The sequence below is a fragment of the Mustela erminea genome, chromosome 2 (assembly GCF_009829155.1).
Source record: "Mustela erminea isolate mMusErm1 chromosome 2, mMusErm1.Pri, whole genome shotgun sequence".
NCBI lineage: Eukaryota > Metazoa > Chordata > Mammalia > Carnivora > Mustelidae > Mustela > Mustela erminea.
Window position 1 is genome coordinate 117,210,542 of NC_045615.1, and position 25,489 is coordinate 117,236,030.

The following is a 25,489-nucleotide window of genomic DNA, read 5'->3' on the forward strand; positions in this document are numbered from 1 at the left end:
TGATTTTGTGCTTAAGAGACTGTTAAATTGCAGTGGGGAAGTGTGGCTGCTAAGTCTATTTGGTCTTCATTTGAGTCCCCAAACTCCGTAAATAAATCCAGATCCCCAGAGAGGACTTTCTTCTGCTTAAATGTGGATTCCTAGTAAGCTATAATCCTCTTCCATTGGCCGGGAGCCTTCTACAGACTAAATTTAGAAAAATTAAATTACAACCTAGCAATGTGGCTCCCCAAATGAAATGTATAGGGCAGAGTACCCCAAAACACCAGGGAAAATGGTAGTCTCAGGGAGGTGTTGGGGACCTGGTGGTCAATCTTACATGTGTCCAATCAGAAAGGCAAAGGTCCTGTTCATTTAGAAAGAAATGGGATTGTGTGAACCAATTTAGAACTATCAGAACAATGACCTGGAATAGGAGCCTCATTCTAATTATGACTCTGTGTTCCAACCAGGCATGAAAGAAATCACAGTAAACCTATTTCAGAGAAAGGCAATCCCCAATGTGGCAGTGTCTGCTATCTTATGCACAGTGAGGGCCAGTGAGTCAGGGAGGAAGCACACTAGAAAATGATCTTCGATGACTAACACAGAGGCGGCTGTTCTCATGTTGCCCTGATGGAAAAATTGGTGGGATCACAGGAATTAATAAGAACTATCAGCCCCTGCTGGGATGCTCTGTCTTAAAATGGGGACTTGTATGTATTTAAATGGGAGGCGCTGGATGGCACAAGGAGTCTGTCCTGGGAAGATGAGAGGACTAAGTGGTACTTTGTCATTAACCAACCCACAGGATCACTCTGCACTATCCGGTGAGTGGTAACAATATCCAAGTCATCTTTAAATGCACTGCAGATCTTGACCCAAAGTATTCTCTGGGGTGGATGGTGGGCGGGGGTGGGGGGCGCGGGGAGGAAAGCCCAGTGTTTTCCTAGTAACCTGATAGAGGTCTCTGGTTTAAAGGGAAAATATAATTGGATGCTGGGATTTAAAGGACAGTTTTTCCATGAGGATGGATATGATTTTTGGTAGGAAAGAAAGGTTCATTATCTATTATTCTTGGTATATTAATTTATCAACAAATATCTATCGAGTCCTAAAATAGGCCAGAGATGATTCCAAACACTGGGAATGATATGCTGAACAAAACACAGACCTTTTCCTTGTTGGTTTATATTCTGGAGGCAAAGACAATAATAAACAGGAAGTAAACTAATAATTACGTAATTTCTTGCTGAAATAATTGCTATGAAGAAAAAGAAATGGAAAAAAAAAGTAAGTGGTGTCTTAGTCTGTTCAGACTGCTCTAACAAAACATCATGAAAATATGAAGTAGCAAAATACCATAGGCTGTGTGGCTCATAAACAACAGAAGTGTATTTCTCACAGTTCTGGAGGTTAGGAAGTCCAAGATCAAGGTGACTGGTGATTTGATGTCTGGTGAGAGTCCACTTCCTGGTTCATTAAAGCCGTCTTCAGGTGTTGGAAAGAGCCTGGGAGAGAGCTGTGTGGTCTCTTTTATCAGGGTGCTAATCCTACATTAGCTCTGTCCTCATGACCTAATCACCTAGAGGCCCCACCTCTCCATCACAGTGGAGAACAGGTTTCAACATATGAATTTGAAGAGGACACAAACATCTAGTCTACAGCACAGAGTGAGGTATTAGGAAGTATTTCAGTTTCTATTGCCTTATAACAAACTATCCCCAAATTTTAGTGACTTTAAACAAGGACTTGCTATTTTTCATGATTCTGTGGGTCAGAAATTTAGGGATGTTTCAGCTGTCTTGTTTGACCAACTGGGGTCACAGTTGGTCAACCCTTGGCCACATTTACTGGCACTGGGCTGGGCTGAAATGTCCAAGAATTCATTCATATGTGTGGTGCCTCCATGCTCCTCTCTGTGTTCTCTCTCTCTCTCTACATGGTATCTCATTAGTCAGTAGTCTATCTTGGTCTTCTTTATGGGATGACAGCTGGCCTCCCCAGAGAAAGCATCGTGGACACTTCTAGGCTTGCTAAAGACTAGTTCTGGAACTGGCACATTGCCACTTCCTCTGTATTCTATTGGTCAAAGCAGGGCATGAGACCAGCCCAGATTCAAGGGTGGGTAAATGGACTCCATCTCCCAATGGGCAGACTTGATAGAAGCCATCGTTGGACACTGTCTACAACAGATAGTGAATGGGTTGGGAAGCAGGCTGTATTAGATATGATGGTTTTAGTAAATGACATTTGAACAAAGACTGGAATGGGGAGAGAGGTTGAGCCATGACAAAGATGCTTTAGACAGAGAGAAGCATGAGGACAAAGGTGTTGAGATGGGATGCACATAGTGTGTCTGAAGATTAACAAATAGGTCGAAGATCCTGGGGATGAGACTAAAGAAGAATGAGCAATAGAGTAAATAGGAAGTTGATAGAGACAGAGCTAGAGTTAGATTAACAGCAGCTTTGAAGGTCATAGCTAGGTCTTTATATTTTATTCCAAATGTGACAAGAAGCTCTCACAGAAGAGTAATATGAAATGGCTCATGTGTCAGAAGGGTCACACTGGCTGCTGTGTGAAAAATGAATGAGAGGAAAGGTATATAGGTGGAAGGAGGGAGACCACCTGGGAGACCCCTTCATCATCTAGGTGAGAGGTATGGTAGCTTAGAGTGGAGTAGTAGCAATGGGCACACAAGAATATATTAGATTCTGGATATATTTTGAAGTTAGTCCCAGCAAGGTTTGCTGATAGATTGGATATAGAAGGGAGAGGAAAGACAGAATTAAGGCTGAGTTCAAGATTTTTGGCCTGGCCAACAGCATCAACCATGCTATCATTTGCTGGAATGGAAAAGACCCAAGAGGAGCAGTTTTGGGGTGGGGTGGTAAAAATAAGGAGTTATATTTTAGATATTTTAAGTTCAGGGTCTCTTCAGAATCAAAATATAGATTTTAGTTAAGCAGGTAGATATAGGAGTCTAGATTTCAGGGGAGAGGGGGAACTAAAGGTATAAGTTTAAGAGTCATCAAAGTATAGCTGGTATTTAGAACCACGAAACTGAATGGGATCTGGGACTCTCAACTTCCAGAGGTAAGGAAGGTAAGGAAGAGGAGAAGCCAAGAAAGAGACAGAGAAAAATTGACCAGTGTGAGGAGAACAAACAAGAAAGGAAATGATGTCCCAGAGACTAGGAAAAAGGTGTTTCAAGAACAAGGCAATGCTCACCGAGTTGCTGTTGTTGGTCAGGTAGGACGAGGACATACTGGTTTTGGCCAGTGAAGAAGTTTTGGGCAAACTTGACAAGAGCAAGTTCGATGAGTAAAGTGGAGGGGGATCCGATGAGAAAATAGAGGCAGCTGATAAAGACATCTCTTGCAAAGACTTTTGCTTAAAAGGGCAGGAGAGAAATGGGTCAGTAGGAACTATAAATAAGGGAGATTTTAAGTTTTTTAATAGAAGAGCAATATTAGACATGCTTTTTACATGAAAGGGAATGTGTATTATTGATAAGAAGAAACTTCTATTTCAGGGGAGGAAGAAAATACTTTCATAAACCAAGTCTTTGAGTAGGTAAGAGAGGATGGGGTCTAGTGCCCAAGAGGAAGTCTTGGCCTGAAACAAGAGTAGGTAGATACAGATGCATTTGGCTTAGTTGATACAGTGGTTGAAATATGAGAAAGTTCTTGAAACTGTTTTGGTTTCTTAATGAAAGGGGAGAGAAGGTTGTCAGCTAAAGGTTAGGTAGAGATATTAACAATTTACAGTGAGAGAATTATGCTTTAAAAATAGAGTAGAAGAATTTATTCATTAGGGAATGAGGCAGAATTCTGAACCTACATGATGCATGTGGTTATACATTTATAAATTTAGAGTAAAATATGACTATGTGTTTTTCTCTAGCCATTTGTACCTGCTAAGGTGCGTATATGGAGTAAATGGAGAAGAGAGTTTATCCAAGAGTTCGGTTTTTGCCAAATGTGATAAAAGGAGGGAATGGGATGCATTTTTTTTTTCAGGAATGGTTGAGGAGTCTTAAAAATTTATTTCACATGCACTTATATAGTGCTCCTATGTACCAGACACATGTAAGTACTTGTTTATTAAATATTAATATTAAATATTAACCCATTCAATCTTTATAACAAAACTTTGAGAAAGATAGATACTATTATTCCCTCCTCCTTTTTTTTTTTAAAGATTTTATTTATTTATTTGACAGAGAGAGATCACAAGTAGGCAGAGAGGCAGGCAGAGAGAGAGAGGAGGAAGCAGGCTCCCTGCTGAGCAGAGAGCCCGATGCGGGACTCGATCCCAGGACCCTGAGATCATGACCTGAGCCAAAGGCAGCGGCTTAACCCACTGAGCCACCCAGGCGCCCCTCCCTCCTCCTTTATAATAGATGATGTAACAAGGCACAGTAGATTGAGTAACTTGTCTAAGGACACCTAACATGTAAGTGACAGAGCCAGGATTTGACCTTGGCAGTCTGACTCTGAGCCTGTGCTTCTCCAGAGGATTTGTACAAGACAGGGTCTTAGGGATAGGTAAGGAGGGAAGTAGAAACATAAAGCAGGTAATGGGCAGCAAAGAGTTTGAAGGATCAATAGAACTGAAAGGTTTGGTTGGAGTTAGGATATTAGAAGGAGTGAGATGGAGAGATGGGAAGATGCAATCAGAGAGTAGGATGTTTTCTGAAGTAGAGATTCTGGAGAGGGTAGAGTTATTGATCATGTCAAAGTATAGAATATGATTCTGGGAATGGGTTGCTGAGATGGCATGAGAAACAAGACAAGTGGGGGATAGAAACTGAGAGGCCAGAATTTTGGATGAGCCATCTCCATAGTTACTGAAGCCCCCAAGGATGCTAGAGAGAAAATACAATGGGTCAAGCTAGTTCTACTCTTCCCTGAATAAGGAGACATGTCTTGGAGGCTGGTAGGCTAGTGTAATAGGAAAGGAGTAGGTCTTTGTGCTTCCAGTGAGCTGAAGGGTGTGCAGGTTAGGAAGGCCAGGGTAGGATGGAAAGCAGTGGTCTAGATGGAGAATTTCGGAGAATGTCTTGTGCTTCTAAGAGAAAGCCAATGATGATTAGAGGGGGCTTTAGGGGAAAACATATTCAAAAGGAAAGGCAGGCTTTAATAAGAGAAGAGACTGGAATAGTGGGATTTTACTGCTGATCAAACGTGAGTTTTAGAGGTATGTTGAATAACCTGGGGTTGGGGAGGGTTGGCAGCTTGAGTCACATTAGGAAATACCCAGAACTGTGTGGGAATCAGATGAGTCAGAAATGGCCTGGAAGGCTGGCACTTTGGGGGGTATTTGAGGTAATGAGATTGGTCTTGATGGTACCAAAGGGGAAGAAGATAACCAGTTCTAATTATGAACCCCTTCTTGGGCCTGGTCTCTGAGATTTTTGGCATGAAGTGGGCAGTGTCCATAGCAGGAACGGTGAGAGTCATCAGGGGCACAGGTGGGTCTCTTTAAGGTCCCATTGTCAGTGGTGCCAAGGCCAAGGAAAGGAGCCTTACCAAGGCCAAAAGAAACAGACCTTAGCTAAATAAAGTGAAGGTGAACACCTTAAGGGATAAGAAGAGACCCACAGAATTGACAAAATTCTGGACAACCTGGCTAGGAAATGGGCAGGAATAAGTAGAACCCTGGGTGGCTGGACAAGGTGTACTCTGGTATCTGTTTCTTAGCAGCAACGGTTTAATGAATGAACCGTGAGTGTGACAAATGTTCTCCAAGCATTTATTCACATATTGAAGTGCTTACTCAAGACTCAAAGTCCTGGGAGGGTGACTACTTGGTTGAATGTAGACCAGTGGCTGTATTAGTCAGTATAGACTAGGCTGTGCTGCAGTAACATTAAAAACCCATATCTTGGGGCACATGGGTTACTCAGTTGGTGAAGTGTCTGTCTTTGGCTCAAGTCACGATCGCAGGGTCCTGGGATAGAGCCCTTCATCGAGCTCCCTGCTCAGCAGGGAGTCTGCTTCTCCCTCTGTCCCTCCCCCTGCTTGTGCTCTCTCTCTCTCTCTCTGTCTCTCAAATAAATAAATAAAATCTTTTAAAAAAATTTCAGTGGCTTAACCAACAATGACTTAGTTCTTGCTCAGTTCTTGTAAGTAAGCAGGAGACTCCACTTGGTCACTTAGTGATTCAGGTTGACGGAGGTTGTATTGGGAGCTCTGCTTCAATATATTGCTTCAGAGCTTTCTGAAGGAGAGGAAGAGAAAAGCGGGAGGTCACACACGGGCTTTCAAATGCCCTGGCCTGGAAGGGACACATATAATTTCTGCTAATACCTATTGGTCAGAATCAGTCACGTGATTGCCTAACTGTAAGGGAACAGGGACTTTTGGGGTAGTACATGGCATTAAGTGAGCAGTAAATGTCTCTGCCACGTGATGTTTTGGAGCAGAAAGAGGGAGGTTAACACTAACATCCAAGGTCTTCAGAAACAAAGTTCACACTCTTTCCTAAATACACACCACCTTCTTAAGGATTATATGTGTAAGAGGGGAGGGGCATGTAGGCAAATACTTAATATTTCTGTATGTACTTTTTTATTCCTTTCTAAAAATTCTTTACATAGTGTTGGAGCACAGAGAATATGCTTGAAATTTCTCCTTGACTGATGGATTGATTGATATGAAGCATAAAGTTTAATCATGATGAAATAACTATAGTTCATCTGAACCAAGATCCTCAAATGGCATAAATTCAATTCAGCCAACCCCTGGGAATGAGTTGTACCATATAGCAAGGACTGGCTTTAAAGAGAAATGACAGAGAGCCCTAATCAAGAGGAATCTTAAGAATGCAGAAATCTTAAGAGAGAATTTTATTTATTTTTCCTTTGGCTATTAAGAAAAGTCTTAATTTCTCCAGTGGAAAGAAATAACCTTAAGGACTAAAAACATAGTTTAAAAAAATTAAATCTATTGCCAAGGTAGAAGGACCATCATTTGACTCCAATAAACAAGTTCTGAGTTGTTCTATGTGATGACTTTTGTTTTCTGCCATATATGATTTGGATGGATGATGATGATAAACATGGCAATGGTTATTTTTGGTAAGTGTAGGTACACCATAGCTTCCAACCATTGACAAAGTTATCAGAGTTCAAGTGCAAGTCCACTTTTCCTTCACAGTGAAACCTGTATTCCTTCTACCCTGCTCCCCTACCACAGTCCCTCTCCCATCAGACCATTGCTTCTCCTTAAAATGATAACTTCCTATGTTTTCTGGGAGAACCGAGTGCTGAATTGAGAGATGCATGTGTGGCTGCTTCTGGGACGTTGGTCCTCACACTTTTGAGGGCTTCAAATCACCTGGATGTGCTGTTTAAACTTGGATTGTTGAGCTCTACTCCCAAAGGTTATGACTCAAATGGCTCTAGGGTGGGGGCCTAAGAATTTGCATTTCTGAGGATTTGAATTTTCCTGGGTGAACTAAGTTGAATAGTCTCCCCCCACCCCAATACTCACGTCCATCCAGAACCTCAGAAAATGACCTTTCTTGGCATTAGAGTCTTTGCAAATGTGATGAGTTAAGATGAGGATGAGGTCTTACTATATTAGGGTGGGCCCTCAATTCAGTGTGACTGGTGTCCTTGTAAGAAGAGAAGAGACACAGAGACAGAGGGAGAAGCCATGTGAAGAAGGAGGCAGAAATTACAGTGATGTGTCAACACGCTATAAAATACCTAGGATTGCCAGCAACCACTAGAAACTAGGAAGAGACAAGGAAGGAATCTCCCCTAGAGCCTTCTGGGGGGACACAGTCCTGCCCAAACCCCCATTTCAGACCCGTAGCCTCTAGAACTGAGAGAATAAACTTGTGTTTTTTAAGCCACCTCAAATGATAGTAATCCATTATGGCAGCCCTAGAAAACTAGTGCACCAGTGGTTGCTGAGAATTACTCCTCTAGAAAAAGGGGGGAAAGTGTCAAGTACCTTTCCACCAGAAAATATAGAATTTGGGTGATAACATATTTTTGAGAAAAGGGAAATTTTGACTTTTTTTTTTCCTTTTGGGTCTGTAGCAGACATGTGCTATTTTGGGGTTGTGCCAAAGCATTTCATATTGCTTTCGGGGAATTGCCCCTGAAATGGTCATTTCAGAAGACTTTACTCTGAAGCTGGACTCTCTTTGTGCCTGGACTAATATAGGCAGAAGTGGACATGAACCCCTGCTTAGCCAATCACCCTCTCCTCTTGGACTTCGTATTGTAGGCAAGGGATGCAAACCCACACATACAGCATTTACTCTTTGCTGCATTGTGACCAAACACCATTAGGAGATGGATGGCAGGGTTTGGTTGTCAGGTCCTGCACCTACGAGCCAGCCCTTCAGCCTCCTGGAGATTCTGTGAGGCCCCTGTGTTTTTCCAGTAAGTTATTTTTGTGAAATTAATCAAGTCAGCTGCATTGCTTGTGACCAAAGAAGCTAAACTAATAGAGTATCTGTTGTCTTCATTTGAGTCCTTATAGAGTTCTGCCATTCTCTGAAAGTGGAATGGAATGAGGACTTCATTTTTTTACTTCAAATTTTCTATCATTCAAACATAACATTTTTTGTATTGAAACACTTTGGGTTTTTCCCCCACCCAATTACAAAACTGATACAAATATTTCAACAAAGAGTGATTTTTGAAGGTTTTTTTTTTTTTTTTTTTTGGTGAATCTTCCTAACTGGCTTTCCATTGATTAAATTGTCATTATATATCCCATTGAATAGACAGTGAGAGGACACAATATGGACTAACTAAAGGGCTTACCCCTGGGGAGGGAACATATATATTAAAAGTCTGTTTAAAAAGAGCAAAGCACTAGTAAACCCGTGGCCACTTTACCCTTGCAAGGGGTGGGGAGTTCCTGTCCCACATTTTTTTTTTTTTTTTGGACAAGTTAATACGAACTCCAGCTTCATCATTACCTGTTGAAGATTTGCCTTAAAAATCTCATTTACATTAACTCCAGATGCACTTTAAGAGTATAAGACTTAGGTTTTTAATACAGCACTATTTGTGGTGTCTAAGTATTCATTTGTAATCATAGCTCTCCTCCCTGAACTGTGAATTATTTCCTCTTTGTGATGCCATCTGCTTTTCTCCACCTATGCCATTTTGTAATGCTTTCTTAAAGCTGGCTTGCGGAGCTCTGACCTGGAAATCGTGTTCTTGTGCAGGACAATAATATGTATTTTTGCAACCACTGGATCCATTATGCCCCATTATGGAGGCACTAGTGCATTGAAATGATCCCAGCCAGATTTTCACAGCTGCCCTTTGCTTAAATTCTATCCCCCTGACTTGCACTAGATCACAGGTGTCCAAGTCCAACTGGACTCCCCTGAATCCTCCCCAAACCCATCCTTTCCTCCCAAGAAATCCAAGCCAACTTTCCCAAATCTCCCCAGCAGCATTTCTGCAGCATAAAAAAAAATATTCAAAATTTGCCTTCCCCCAACTTGTGTGTTTTCTATACAAATGCAAAATGCTACCTTTTTAAAAATTAAAAATCCAATAAAGCACCTTCCAAGGTTCAATTTGAGTTTAGAAAATTCATTATAATCAAAAGAGAAGAAGGAGGATTTTTTTTTTTTTTATTGCTGATAGTTAGTGGCATTGATAGATCATGGCAGAACTCTCTGCAATACGGCCAAATAATTTCACTGGAGAGGATTTTATATAGCTACAGCTAAAATTCAATGAACTGATTCAGAAGACTCAGTATAAAATATAACAGTGACTCCAAGTGCCAAATCAATTTGGGGGCTTGAAGGGATGGGAGAGCTGTTCATTCCCTCCCCCTTCATGGATGTGACTTTAACTCGAACTGTAAATTCAGAGGCCTCGGCGTGGCCAGGCAGTGGGTTACAGCGGGTGATTTAAGGGACCTATCATCAAAAATCAGCAAGTGGTTCCTAACACCAGTGCGTGGAGGAGCATGTGACTCTGAAGTATGTCCACGAGAAAGAGAAGGATATTCTTGAGGACAAATTAGGGATTTGTAGTCAGGTGACTAGAATTCCAGGTTTGTAGTTTGGATCAGCTCAAGACCTTATTTTCTACCTCCATTGCCTCACTTGTGAAAGAAGGGTGTTGGACAGAAGTCATGGTTTCCAAAGTTTTCTTTGATTTTTTTTTTTTCCAATCACAGGTGGCTTTTTTTTTTTTTTCTTTGTGTTTAGTTAGTGATTTATCTTACTGTGCTGCATGTTTGGTTTCCTCTTCCCACCCCACACTCCACCTGCCATAGCTAGAACGTTTGTCTCCCAAGGGTTCTGTGTTGAAACCTCCTCCCCAGTGGGAGGGTATTAGGAAGTGATGCCTTTGGTAGGTGAGAGCATGAGGGTTGAGCCATCAGGAATGGGATTAGTGCCCTGATAAAGGGACCCTTTATGCTCTCCTAGCATGTGAGGACACAGCGAGAAGATGGCCATCTGTGAGCCAAGAATTGGGCTCTCACCAGATACGGAATCTGCCAGCCCCTTGATCTTGGACTCACCAGCCTCCAGAACTGAGAAGAATAAATGTTTGTTGTTTAAGCCACCTGTCCATGAATAGTTCTGTTTAGCAGCCTGTATGAATTATGTTACACCCTCCTTCTTCACCCTGCTCTGAGCTCCAGGATGCTGAGGAGAACCCCTTGCTTCCACTTGGGTTCAGTCAGTGGGAAGAGCCACCCAAGGTTGGGGGCAGGGGGAGAAATCAAGATATTTATTTCCCTAAGTCCCATCCAGCGGGGCTGCTGGTTGACAGTGGCTGTATTCCTGCCTGGTGTTTCTCTCCTTCAACCCCAACTCTTTTTCTCCTGCTGGGTTCCAGAACCACCCACTGATTTCACCCCTTCAGATGTGGGTAGCAACTGCTGTAGTTCATCTCAAGAGCTTCATCATCCATTCTGGGTTTCCTTTAATCCATACCCACACCTTCGTAAATCATCTCTTCCTTAAATTCTCCTCCATTGCCCATGGGAATGTGACATCTCTGTCTTGCTGTAACTGATGTTGGTGTGGCCATGACACTCCTCAGCCCCAAAAGGGGCAGAGGGAATACACAAGAGCACTTGTCTTTATCACAGTTGACAACGTGAAGCTTGTGAGCGTAAACTCAGGAACCAGACTGTCCAGCTTGGAATCCAGGTTTTGATACTTGCTGACATGTAATATGTTTGCCTTCATTCTCCTCCTGTGTAAAGGCAAATTCTAACCTTACCTCCTAGGAGGATTGGGAACATTTAATTAGTTAATATACACAAGCACTTAGAACAGTGTCTGAGGCACAGTAAGTGCTATATATGTCTTGGTTATGAATATCCACCTCACTTTACTATTTTCATACACTGGTGGCCAAGTTGTAAAACACTTTCAAGATGGTCCCCAAATCATGGTGAGAATTTTGCCAGTGGGCATGAACACAAGGTTAGAAGGGGAGAAGAATTTCACACTTTGGAGTAAGACAGAGATTAGAATCTTAGCTCTGCCAAAACCAGTTCATAGGAAAGGTTTACCCTCCCAAGATCTTGGCAAGACCTTACCCTCTTGATCCTTAGGCTTGCCATCTATAAAATGGCGATGATGATAGCATCTACCTCTTAGAGTTGTGCTGGGGCTTAATGCTAACCACTTCTCTACTTTCCATACACACATTTATTCATTTCTTCAATAAACAGATTTTTTTTTTTCCCACCAAAAAACTGAGCGTATTACACAAACCTGTTCCCCAGCGTTGGGTTGGGTTTAAGGCACATACATGTACTGGTCCTTTGGGGCTCCCAATGAGCAGGTTCCCAAAAAAAGGTGAGTTGACACCATTCTCACTTCTAAGTTGGATGCTCCCCAGGTTTCTTAAATTCAGCCCTCTGATTCTCCCAACACCACAGCTCAGCATCTGTGTACCCTTGGGGACCCCTTCTGGAGAAAAAGCAGTTGTTTCCATGCTGGGGAGGAGGAGAGGGAACTGTGGGTAGGAGCGTGTGGGACACCTCTGCCCTGTCCTCAGTGGGCGCTACCACACGTGTGGGTCTCGCATGTGCCCAGGCTGTTACCAGGAACGCATGCAGCAAGTGACAAATCAGATGCACATTTCCTCATTGAGATGTGTCCCGTGCTCCAGACCTGCCTGTTCACAAGGAGGTTTCAGGGCAAGTTGCCCCAAATGTTCCCATTCAGAATGATGCATCCCCATTCATTTTTGGAAGCTTTTAAACTTCAGGGTAGACAGCGTGGCCCTTGGGAATGTGCTTTCATGCATTAGGAGTTGATTTTAAACAGCAAATATGCCGCAGTCAGTCATTGAGGGAAATAATAATACAACTTCAAAAGAGCAGAGCCCAAAAGAAAGGGTATTATTAATGGAAAAAAATTTTAAAGTCATATTAAAGAGCCTCAAGTCTAGTGGAAAAAGCCAGGAAATGGGAACAAAATTAGCATTATTATAGCTTTTCATGGTAACTTACTCCGGGTTTTTATGGTGGCTTAAGAAAGGAGAAAAGTAGGGAAAGCCTAGCTGATAACAATTTATCCAACCAAATACATTTCCTATCCAAAATGCACCTGCGATAGTGACTGTATGTGAAATGTTTTCTTTTTATATCGGTTTTGTGGCCATTTATGCCTCACAGTGTTATTGGAGAAAGCAGCATTTTGTGTGGAACAGTAAATAGTAAAGCTCTTTGAGGCCTTTCAGGAAGAGGGGCTGTTAAAGGGCCAGGAGTTATGATTATTAATTTGCATCTTAATAATCCAAATCTTCACAAAGGCCCACACCGCAGATGTAGCCTCCAAAACTCTGCAGAGGGTCAGCGCTGGATATAAATGTGGCTCCTCTGGTCCTAGAGGGTGAGAAGTTTCCATGAAGGGCAAGGCCTCACCTCTCTGTCTTTGTCTTCTGGGGGGTTCCCATGTCCCTTGGTTCCATCGCCCCAGCTCAGCTAGAGCTCACCTGGTCCAGTCTCTCAGGGCCTCCCCCTTCTTATCCCTCCGACACAGGAGCGGGGGTTCCCAGCGCCCCAGCAGTCTTTCTCCACCTGGCTTTAGAACATCCATAAATCCCCCCTCTTGAAAGTATTCTGGGGGCTTGTGTGTACACAGTCTACCTGCAGAGCATGCAAACAGATGCACCTGGGACATCCGGCTTTGTTGACACGTAGGCATACCCTGTGATTAGCAGCATTTGGAGCCACCTGGGTTTGGAGTAGGTGAGGTTTTAATGCCTTCTGAAGATGTCTTCCATGGTGGTAAAAATACGTAACTTAAAATTTACCATCTTAACCATTTTTAAAGGTACAGTAGGCTTCAGCGTATTTACACACTGTTGTATGACAGATCCCCAGAACTCATTTGGGGAGAATTGTTAAAAATGACAAGTTCATGGTTTTTAGAGTGGTTTTAGGTTCATGGTAAAACGTGGGGGGGTGATATGGATGTTTCCGTGTCCCCCCCCAGCCCTGCCCCTGCACATGCGAAGTCTCCCCCAACATCCCCATCCCCTAGCAGAGCGGGACCTTAGTTACAACCCATGAACCTACACAGACACATCGTCATCACCCAAAGGGCACAGTTTCCCTTATGTTCCCTCTTGGTGGTGGACATCCTAGGGGCCTGGACAGATGTATAATGACATGGATCAGTTAATATGGTTTTATACAGAATATTCTCACTGTCCTGAAAAACCGCTTTTTCCCTCCCCACCCCACCTCCCCAGCAATTTTTCATCTTGTAAACCTGAAACTCTAGATCCATTAAACAATAACTCCCCCACTTCCGCTCCCACCAACCCCAGCAACCACCATTCTACTTTCTTTCTCTGGATCTGACTTTTTTGGATGCCTCCTATCAGTGGAATCATGTGGTAGTTGTCCTTCTGGAAATGCCTTTTTCTCAGAAGGTTGGATTTGAGCATTTCTGTGAGACGATGATGGTATGACGTGACTGGAGATAGAAAGGCCCCTTCCGTGCTGCTCTGAGAGATCCACCTGCCCCTCTGGTAAAGGGCTCATTCCTGCCATGACAGAAGTCAGGCCCCTTCCCATTGTCATTGTCCCCCAGCTATTGGTCTAGAGGAGACAGACCAGTGCATGACAGCTGGACAGCTGGGGCAGGGACAAAGAGCACTTCACAGGGGCAGGTGGGGAGCCCCAGCAGAGCCAATGCTGTGGGGGCACAGCTCCCTCCAACCTCCCCTTTCACTGCCAGGATTTCTGAAGGCGCAGTCCTAGCTTCTCATCAACCCCCCCCCCCCCCAAGGCACCAGGGCTCCCAGCGGCCAAGGTAACTCCCTCCAGGCATGAGAGTCAGTGAGACCAACTTCCTCTGGTAGAAAGAAAAGGAGTGGAATGCCTAGGTTTCATTTGAAGAAACAAAGATAAAATTCTTCTGGGAGCTTCTGTTAAACACTTCTCCCTCCCCCTGCCTCCCCCAAAGAGAGGAAAACAATTTTTGCTTTAATCTTCACCCAAGGTGGCAGGAAGCCTCACGTAATATAGACTCCAGAGGTGGTTCTGAAAAAATTTTGGCACAATTGTCAGAGTATTAAGAGGCAAAAATATCAACCTCGGGGTTTTCATGTATCTTCTAGCAAATTAATTGGATGTATGCTGAGTCATTTGTTCCTTTGCTGAGGTAGAAGCCAAAGTAGTTCTTGTGAGATGACAGAAAACCTAGTTAACCCAACTCGACCCCATAACAAGGATTTCTCTGAACTCGCCCCAGGCTGGATGGTCCCAACTCACCCTCTTGGTGACCCTCTATTAACATATGTAAAGACGTTCAAAGTGACTTCTGAAGCTGTCCTGTTTGTTTAAAGGCTGCTGACAGGCTTCGGACTCCATCCTCCAACCTGAACTTGGGAATTTACCACACGGCCGCCCTGTGAGGACTGAATCAAATCTAGGCAATTTCAGGTTATTAATGTAAATTATTTTTGTCATCTGTTACCTCAGTTTCACCCAGCACACACCCCACACAAACACTTTCCTCCAGCTATGCCGTGCCTTCACCACCACTCTTTGGCCCATAGAGATGGTATTTCCAGGGGGGAGATGGATGGGCAGCCAACAAGGGTACAGTTTCATATGCATAATCAAGAGATCAAGGGTGGGGGTGCCTGGGTGGTGCAGTCGGTTGAATCCGACTCTTGATTTTGGCTCAGGTCATGATCTCAGGGTCGTGAGATCGAGCCCCACTTCAGGCTCTGTGCTCAATTCAGAGTCTGCTTAAGATCCTTTCTCCCCTCTTGCTCTCCCTCTCCTCTTCCCCCCACCTGCCCTGCTCTCATGCTCTCATTCTCTCTCTCTAAAATAAATAAATAAATCTTAAAAGAGAGAGACAGAGAGAGATCAAGGATGGGTGAAGCAGACCAAGATTAGCCACCTTGGTAGAAAGTCATGATCCTTTGCCCAGTTTCCAGACCAGAGCCACGCCTCAGACCCAGAATCCACTGACTGAAGAAGCAGCCAAGTCCTCATGAGAATGAATCTTACAACCACAGGGGGCGTGTCAGTCCTTCCTCAAAAGATCTGTGTCCATTAACTCAGGTAGCCTGGGGAAGGGAGTAGCCAGAGATCTCAAGGGTTTTTGGATGCAAGGTCTAAATTGGCATGATACCCAGAGTCATAAATCAACACCATTAGAGAAGACATATGAGGTCAGTAATAAATGGAATCCCAGGGCAGGTCTGCTTCACAGTGGGTCCACTGGGCAATATCTCTGGTCAAACGTGTAATGTGAATGGACATACTTAGCAATTGGCAGAGGCCTCACGTTGGCTTCTTGATCTGTAAACACCAAGGGGAAGCTCCTGAAATTTTAGCATCCCCTCACCCTGCCAAGACATGACAGTAAAGAATATATATATATTTTATATTAAATTTTTAGAACTTTAAATATGACTCTACTTGCCTATCTATCTATCTATCTATCTAATCCTGTGGGAGGGGAACAGCTAAGATGAGTGCCATCTTCAAAGGCCTAAAGGATGCATGGGTGATGGTCCCCATCATTTCTCAGTTCACTTCCCCAGCCTGGCCCTTGCAAAAATCAGATGGATCATGGTAGATGAACAGGAACCATCACAACCTTGACAAAGTAATAGCCCCAATTTCAGCTAATGTGCTGTATATGGTATATTTACTAGAGCAAATTGACATGACCTTGGGAATATGGTATGTGGTTGTCATTATGATGAATGTGGTTTTTTCCACACCCATCAAGAAGGAGGGTCAGAAGCAGTTTGCCTTTGCATGAGATGGACAATAATATTGTCACAATCTTGCCCTGGAGTTATCCTCATGGTTTGCTCCAGGTTTTTCCACTTTCTGTCCTAAAATAGTCTGAAGGGACCTGGGCTATGTGGACAACCTTAAGAACTTTGCATTGGTCTGTTATACCAATGATGTCATGTGAACTGGGCCCAATGTATGAAAAGTAGAATGCCACAGTGGGACACTCCAGAAGAGGGAAATAAAACGTATAAAAATCAGGGGTCTGCCACATTGGTGAACCTTATCGATGTTCAATGGTCTGAGGTAGGAGAAGACTACCTACCGCTAAGAAGAAGACACACACTTGTTAGGCCTTGGTGATATGGAAAGCTTCTGGTTTTGAGTGGAGCCCAGAGCACAGAAGGATTCTGAAGAAGGACTACACTGAAGTATGAGCATCTCTGTTGTTCCTGCTATGTAACCAAGGAGTCCCATGTCATTAGAGGTGTTTATACAAGAGAAAGAGCTTTGTGGAATCTCTGGTCCTGATAGTAAGGACCAGACACAGACCCCTTGAATTCTGGAACAGGCAATGAAGTCTACTGTAGAGAACTCTACGCCATTCAAAACACAGCTGCTCGCATGTGACTGCACTCTGGTGGAAACTGAGTTGCTGACCACAGGACATCAAGTGACTATATGGCCTGAGCAGCCTGTCCTAAGCTGGGACTGTCAAACCAAACAAGCAATAACACAGACAGACCAAGTAACAGTCCACTGTAACACAGAACTGGACCTCCAGGGTCATAACCAAGCAGGATCAGAGGGCACAAGAAGCATCACAAACGAGTGGCCCAGATCTCATGTCACCCACCAGTGTTTCCCCAACTCTCCTGCAGCACCCATCTCAAACCTCACGTAGGGTTATTTGCCCAAACTCATGCCATTGATTCACTGACTTGACATGTACAGGTTGTCCTAAAACGGACCATCGCCACAAGACAGCCCCACTGGGCAGTGATCCTGAAAGTAGTGAGAGACAGATCCTCCCTTGGACAATGCAGCTGGCCATCCATTCTGCACAAAGCAATAAGAGATGGAGGAAGGAAATGCGTATTCTCAGGGGCAACAGGGATTGACTTAGATCACAGCTGGCCAGCACTGGCCTGGGGGCCAAATCCAGCCTGATGTATAAGAAAGTTTTATTGGAATCCAGCTACACCATTCACTTTCATACTGTGTTGGTTCATCTGTCCTACAGTGTAGAGTTGAGTGCTTGGGCAGAGACCATGTGTATGGCCTGCAAAGTCTATAATATAATACTCTCTTGGCCCTTTTCAGAAAAGGTTGGCTGGCTCCTGACTTAGACGGTTGAGAGGAGTACTGGACGAGGCAGGACTAGAAGATGAAACAGGAGAGTCAGGGGAAGTGGCATGTGTACGGAACTCAGAAAGCAGATATAATGTGTAATATCTCTGAACAGTTCTTTAACTTCCCCAAACTGCTGTATCCACTGCAGGGGATACACGAAACAGCCCCGTGGACCAGTGACTCGGCCATCAGACTGCAAAAGTCTTTCCTTGGTCAGACTTCTAGAGATGTTGTAATACTTACAGCAGCCCCTAAAAAAGACTGTAAAAAGATTCAAGTAATATCAAGTATGTTCTCTGACCACAGTGGAAACAATTCGAAATCAATAACAGAAATATTTCTGGAAAATTCCCAAATGCTTAAAACTACATTACACACTTCTAAATTACGTGCATCAGGAAAGAAATTAACAATTATGTTAGGAAGATTTTGAAGGGAATGGAACTGAAAACAAAACATAGAGTTTGTGACCTGTTACTAAAGCAGCTCTCGGGGAGAGCTTCTGTTTAATGTTTAATGTTTATGGCATTAAACACATACGTCAGACAGAAGACAGGTCCCATATCAATGATCTAACTTCTACCTTAAGGAACTTGAAAAACAAGAGCCAATTAAACTCAAAGTAATCCAGGACTCCCCTTTCCCCCAAGGGGTACATACTGTATGATTCCACTTGTAGAAAACAATAGAATATGCAAACTAATCTAAAGTGACAAAAAGCAGATCAGTAGTTAGTTGGGGATGGGGGTAAAGGAATACTAGGGGGAGAGTATGAAGGGGCACAGGAAACTTTTGGGGGTCATGGATATACTTGATACTTTGATTGTGGCAATTAGTTTCATGGATGTGTATGTATGTGAAGATTTATCAAATCATGCACTTTAGATATGTACAGTTTCCTGTATGTCAACTGTACCTCAATAAAACTGTTAAAAAATTATCAGGGAGAAAAAAAAGCCAGCCCTCTTTCCGTTGAACTTGGAGCTGTGACTATATAAGCCAGAGGCTACTGGCAGCCAGCTTGACATGGTGAGGAGAAAACCTGCTTGAGAGTGAAGCCAGCCCAGAAGAAAACTGAACTGTAAGAAGGTCAGGGAAAGATCAGATTCTGGTGATCCCTTGAGCACCTGGATCCAGCTGCACCTGAAACTACCCCTGGAATTTTTGCTCATTGAGACAATACATCTGTGTGTGTGTGTGTGTGTGTGTGTGTGTGTGTGTGTGTGATGATGATCTCAGTCTGAGCTTATTTGACTCCGTTGCAACTGGAAAGTTCAACATAATACTGTCCACAGCCAGCCAGCGAGGCACTTCCTAATTGGCACATATCTTAAGGAGGGATTCATCTAGGGGTATGGGGAGTGACCAGCGCTGCCTGTCTTAAGGCTGGAAGGCCTTTGCCTATTCTCCTGTGGTCCCTGAGCCCAGAGGCCCGGGGGACGGGCTTCAGTGCTTGGGCACCGGGCTGTTTCACGGAAAGTCACGGTCAGTTGTGCATCTGCTTTGGAAGAGTATTTTTAGCGACAAATAGAGTGGTTTGCAAATAAACAAACTCCTGGAACAAATCCTGAAAAGGAGAGCACCTGTGTGCAGCCCACTGTCAAACTAGGTCAGCCTCAGGCTCAACTCCTTTTGACAGTGTGTTCCCAAAGGTGACCTGCAGGTGCTGGCTCCTTTCCCCACCAATCAGCCATCTGTGGTTTGAGACTGGGACAGGCCTGGGACGCCATTGGTTGCAGGCCCCCCATGTCCATGGGGGGTGGAAGTGTGCCCCCATTCCAGCCTGGAGCCCAGTTAGATGAAAACCTCTCAAATTCCACCAAGGGTATCCCTTCTGCTTTGCTCTGTCAGCAGTTCCAGGAGAGGTCTTTTCAAGTGACCAATGTGTGTGGGGCCAGAGGGCAGAGTGACCCTTCTGGAACCAGGCTGAGCTGATAAGACCTCCCAGCTCCTCTGCCACACCCAGAGAGAACTAGAATTTCTGCCTCTTCCTGGCTGACTCATCCAAAGGATTTTAGGAGATAATCCCCAGACTTAGGAAGTGCTCTAGCAATGTGATTTTCCTTTTTCTACTCCCTTAGATTCTGAGCTTCACAAGGGCGTGTGAAGGGGAGGGGGGTGGTGTGTGTGTGTGAGAGGGAGGGTGGACGGGAGCAGGTCTAGGTCATCTCTACACCGCCACACCATGCCTGCACATAGTAAGTGCTCAATAAATGTTTGCCCAATGAGTATATAACTGAATCATATCTTCTCATATGGAGTTGCATGTCCTCTCGTGGTGGGGCTCAGGGTCTCCCTGCCTCTGAGGGTGTCTGTGTCCGCTTGCCAACTCAAAGTTGTGTGAAACTTCTCTGAGTCTATGGGGATCTCCATCTATCTTTGTTCCACTGAAGCCTACTTGGGGTCAGGACCGATGTCTCAAAACAGAGACATCGAGGACCTCAGGAGGTAGGTGTGACTCCGATACCACCTCTCCCCCACTTGGAAACTTCTGGTAGCTTTTTCTAGCATTTAGAAGAAAATCCAGACACCTCACCATGATTTTCAGAGCCCTAGTGATCTGGCCCCATCTTGCAAACAGTGTTGCCTTAAGCACTGCCCACCTCAGTGTTTCTCAAACGTTGCTCTGTCTCCCGCTGTTTCCTCATTCTAGCATGTTCCACCTCAGCTTTGTGGAAGCTGGCTCCTTGTTTCACTCAGGGCTCTGCTCGGCTGCTGCCTCCTCAGAAAGGCCTCCCTGGTCCCCTGTGTCCAAGGGGGATCCTCCCTTCATCTCTGACCTCACTAAACATGTCACCCTCTGATATTATCTTGTTCCTTTTTTGTGCATTTCCTGTCTGTCCCTCTCTCCCAAACTCAAATGCTTGTCCATTTTAGGAGCGGAGGGAAGACTTCTGGTGACAAACCCTTGAGCCCCCTCTGTTCAGTTTATGCTTACACTGGGTTTTTCTGTTATACAGGGCAATAAATGACCTTCTCCCTCAAGACAGTTTAATGTTTTTTAAGAGGACGTGGTACTCAAAGGGATCCTGACGAACACATCTGGGCCCCTCAGAATCATCCCAGGGTCCACTTAACAAGCAAAGCAACATGGGAAGCAATGCAGTCCCTCACTGGGGCACTCTGTAGTTATCCTTCCTGCTTGGATAGTTTGACCCTGGAACTGGGTCTGTGTGGAGAGACTGGATGGTATAAGTGTGACTCTAAAGAGAGGGAAGGTAGAAATGGTAGTGGGTTAGAGGATCACCAGGACACAATTACCCCAAATGTGCCATCATTGGGTCTCTGTTGGTACTGTGTCCTGCCCAAAGGATTGTCAACTGTGCTGTGTGATTCATATGGGCTCTGAGCCAGGGGGGCATTTGGAAGTGATGCCAGATATGGGGACATCTGGTCACTAAAGAAATATCCATGGATCACCCCAGAGCAGAACCCATGTACTTCCAGTTACTCTTCTCCAGGCTTGAGTTAACTGAGGACCCTGACCAGAAGTAACACATTCTTAATTATACAAATCCTAAGACAGGCTTGTGAGATCCACAGAAGAGATATCTATGAATTCCGCCTGCCCAGCTCTCATTATTCTCTTATTCTTTGGGGGAGCTCTGGTGTTCCTATCTCACTCTATAACTTAGAGGACACATGTCAGTACCAGTGTATGGTCACTGGGTCAAGGACGGTCATGAGCCCATACCAGACTAAGGAGATCCCTCCAAAAGATTTTTACTGTAACTATTAGGAAAAGGTATATTTTTTCCACTGAGACTGTCAAGCTGGCAGGATGGTGATCATCTTTGTGATCTTGTGGGAGAGAACCTGCCTGAGAATGATACTAAGCATAGGCAAAAGCAGAGTGATGAGTCAGAAAACATCAGTTTTTACCCCTTGATCCAACCATTCCTGAAACCACTGCATTCATTTTATAAGCCAATATTTTCTCTCACTCCCTACTCTCTCAATTTAAGTTATTTTGAATTGTGTTTCTGTTATTTGTGGTCAAATAAATCCTGAATAACATCCTCTGGTAATCAAAAAATGTCTCTAGCAACTACTTGATACTGAAGAGGATTTAAAAAAGATGGTATGAGCCCAGATGAAATGCATGTATGTGAAGGCACACAGCACTGGATTCTGGCTCAAGTGCCTGTCCTGCTATCCCCAAGGGGTAGAAAACAGCTTAACCATTCCTGATAATACCTTTCCCTAAGATATTGTCAGTATGGGGATGATGATACCCCAGGGAACTGCCTTTCAGGAATATTGACCAAATGATAACATCCATATGAAAGCATTTTGCAATTCTGAAGCCCAAGACAAACACAGCAACAAGTTACATTCTAAATCTGTGCTGTCTTACACAGTAGCCACAGGTGGCTAATAAGCATTTTAAAATAGAGCCTGGTGGTGGGTATTATGGAGAGCACATATTGCATGGAGCACTAGGTGTGGTGCATAAGCAATGAATTTTGGAACACTGAAAAGAAATAAAATAAAATAAAATGGAAAATAAATAAATAAAATAAAATAAAATAGGGCTAGTCCAAACTGAAATGTGGTATAAGTATAAAGTGCATGGAAAGCTTTCAAAGACTAAGTATTTTTTTTTAAATAATGTAACTATCACATTAGCAATTTTTATAATGATTACCTGCAGAAAGGATATTTGTGATATATTAGTTAAATACAATTTATTATTAAAATTATTTTCCACAGGTAGAAAGATAAAAGGAAACTTAAGAGCATACAAGAAATTTCTGCAGGTGACCATTTAAAAGATTGAAATGAGGAAAATGGGCAGAACATGGAGAAGGTGGATGCTACATAGAAGACAGAGAGGAGAAGTGGAAGGAAGCAAGATCTTAAGATAGTTAAGCAAGATAGTTCTGGTCTGTTGGATCAAGCCTTACCTGAAGTCTATTTCTAGACTTCTTATCTACCTGCATCTATAAATTTCATATACTGTTTAATCGGGCTTGAGCTGAGTTTTCTTTTACCTATAACAATAATTCTTAACTCATTTCTTTGCTAGCTTTGTTCCTATTAACTGAGAAGACTTCCTGTGGCTTCAAAACCAGGAAACGGGGCTGATGGGTAAGTTACGCTATCTCTTCCTTCCTGAAACCAGAGCACAATGGTAAGAGAATGAGGAGCCACATGAGCTCATGGTCAAGTTCTTTCTGTGACCCGGTGGCCATTCCTGTGAACGGCATCTTACTAGGGAACTCATTCAATGGTCTCTCAACACAGTCAGCTCCATGTTTCAAACCAATTTCTATGTCTAATGCAATGATGTTTATTCCAGAAAACCAAATTCACACCAAAAATCCTCCTGGGGAAGCACAAAGGTTTAAATTTTTCTTCGACGCTCCACAAATTCTCACAGAGCAATCAATATAAAATAACAAAGGAGTTCTTTTATACGCAATATAAAATAATTATTTCCACAAGTTATTTATGAAAAACCACCAAGGAGGAAGGTAAATGGGAAAAGAAAGGAAGAAATTTCTCCTGACATTCACATCATTTCACAAAGCTTCGTGGATTCAGAAGGACATCCAGCCTCCAGGTAGATTTAGAATAACAGAAAGCCTGCCTCTCTAGGATCCAATTCTAGATGCATCAGCTTGGGTCAATTGGTCTCGGTTTTGCTTTCAAGGGTGAGTGGGGAGGTGAGAAGATACCTACGTTTCCATACCCAACATGGCCACAAGAGGGAGCTCCCAATGGTTGGCTGTACCAGGAAAGGAATTCTAGTCCAGGCCATGGAAACCGACAAAGAAAACTTGATTTAAAAGGTGTCGTCTGATAAACCTCAGCATCTTCTAGGTAACATGCCAAGAACAATCACTGAACGCTTTCAGTCTGTTCAATGCCTCCTCCTGGGATCTGAGAAGCACTGTCCTATTAAATCTAGGTCATTTGGTTTTGGGCATCAGTTTATCTTGGGAGCTGCTCCTACGTTTTACAAGGTGAATTCTGGAACAACAATATTAAAGATTCAGAAAGTGGGTAAGGTTAACACTGAGCCCCGGGGCCTGATAAATTGACAATCGAGCCAGAATAACTATTTACCATTCTAAAGCTCTGATCTTCGTTTCACAATGGTTTCTGAAGAATGCCACTATCACCTCCCTTCGCCACACTTGTCTGAGCCTTTTCAACTCCTGTTTGAACTGATTCTCTCTCTCTCTCTTTTATTGTTATCATTTTGCCAGAGACTTTGGATCATTACAAGATTGCGGGTAATGACAGACTATAATTAAGCTTAAAACAGATTTTTCTTTTAGGAGAGAGAGAAGAGTCTGCTCCAGCCGCGACTCCAGATTGCCTGGGCTGTAATTTGCAGTGCTGTCACAAAGGGGTCCTTTTTCTGCATGGTGCGCTGTGGTGATGAACAAGGAACCCAACTTGAGGGGTGTGTGCCTCTCCCCGCGCCCTCTCTGGAGCGAGCGGAATGGACGTCGGAATAGCTGAGTCTAGCTTCAGACTGATTACAGGCCAGATCGCGCTATTGTGCCTCATCAGTGTCATTGTCGAGGCTGCAGTTGCACTGGGATGTTTCTCTTTGTCGCCCGCTCCACGCTCATTTCTAGGATAGGAGTGAAACTGTGGTGAGTCTGAGGCCCAGGGTGGGGAGAACGGTTTTTCCAGTGTGTTGCCCCATCTAGGGCTTGGCAGATCTCTGGAGATGGAAAATGCCCTGGCCCGGCCACGATGCCCGCAGCCTCAGCATCAGGATGACACCCAGACTTACGGATAACCACTAACGGAAAGGGTGGAAGTCACACTCGCTGACTGTGCAAACTTCTGCAATGAGCTCAGCTTCTCTGGCCTCCGTTTTCTCACTCATACAACGGGACTAATCATGCTTACCCCTTCCCAAATCAGACTGGAGGAACAATGAAATGAAATAGGAGGAGCCTGGAGGTAGATAGACATACACATACACATACACATACGTGTCTGTAATAGGTACAGTAGATAGGTCAACTACCCTTCTATATTACTGTGGGTGTGATGTGTGTGTGTTTCTTATGTGCCAGGAGATGACGTCTGGCCTTGACTGACTAATGATAACAATAACAGTAAACTTGCCCTGAGCGCCCACAACGAGCCATACACCGTTCTGCGCACTCTGCACGCATGAAAGCAGCAACCCCCACTAGTAGCGCCTTTGGTGTTTGGCAGGGCAATTCTTTATCCTCTTTGGGACCATCCTGGCAGTGTATGATTGGCAACGGGCTTGCGAGACCCTCAGCATCTCAACCGACAGAGCGCAGCCAGCGCACCATCACTTAGGACTTCTGACTCCCCTGCGCTTTTAAAAATACCCAGCTAAGGGGCACCTGGGTGGCTCAGTTTGTTAAGCGACTGCCTTTGGCCCGGGTCATGATCCTGGAGTCCCGGGATCGAGTCCCCCATCCGGCTTCCAGCTCCACAGGGAGCCTACTTCTCCCCCTGACCTTCTCCCCCTCTCATTCTCTCTCTCTTTCAAATAAATAAAATCTTAAAAAAAAAAAAATACCCAACTGAGAACCAGTTTCTGAAAGCCCAGGTGGGTGCTGTGCAGGATGGAAGCTGGCCACCCCTGGGCTTAGGGGAGTGTGAAATGAAGCTTGTCCAAACTGAGATGTGCTGTATGTATTACAATAACATACCCTGGATTTTGAAGACTTGACATAGGGGAAAAAAAAAAAAAAACAACCACCTTGAAGTATATTAGGAATATTTAAAAATATTGATTACACGGTGAAATCATGATGCCTTGGGTATGCTGTGTTAACTAAGATATTTAAATAAATTTCACTTGTTTCTTTTTTACTTTTTTTTTTTTTTTTTTTTTTTGGCCACTAGAAACTGTCTAAATCCCCCTGCAGCTTGAGTTTGTGGTTTGTGTTCTATTCCTAACCAGACAG

At 43.8% G+C, this 25,489-nt stretch overlaps 1 long non-coding RNA gene across 1 annotated transcript; it reads left to right on the plus strand.

The window, feature by feature from the left end:
• Positions 1-496: 496 nt before the first annotated feature.
• On the plus strand, positions 497-24,153 carry LOC116583723. The gene is made up of 3 exons (XR_004282851.1): positions 497-809; positions 22,603-22,664; positions 23,861-24,153. It is a non-coding gene; the product is annotated as an uncharacterized LOC116583723 (long non-coding RNA).
• The last annotated feature ends 1,336 nt before the right edge of the window (positions 24,154-25,489 follow it).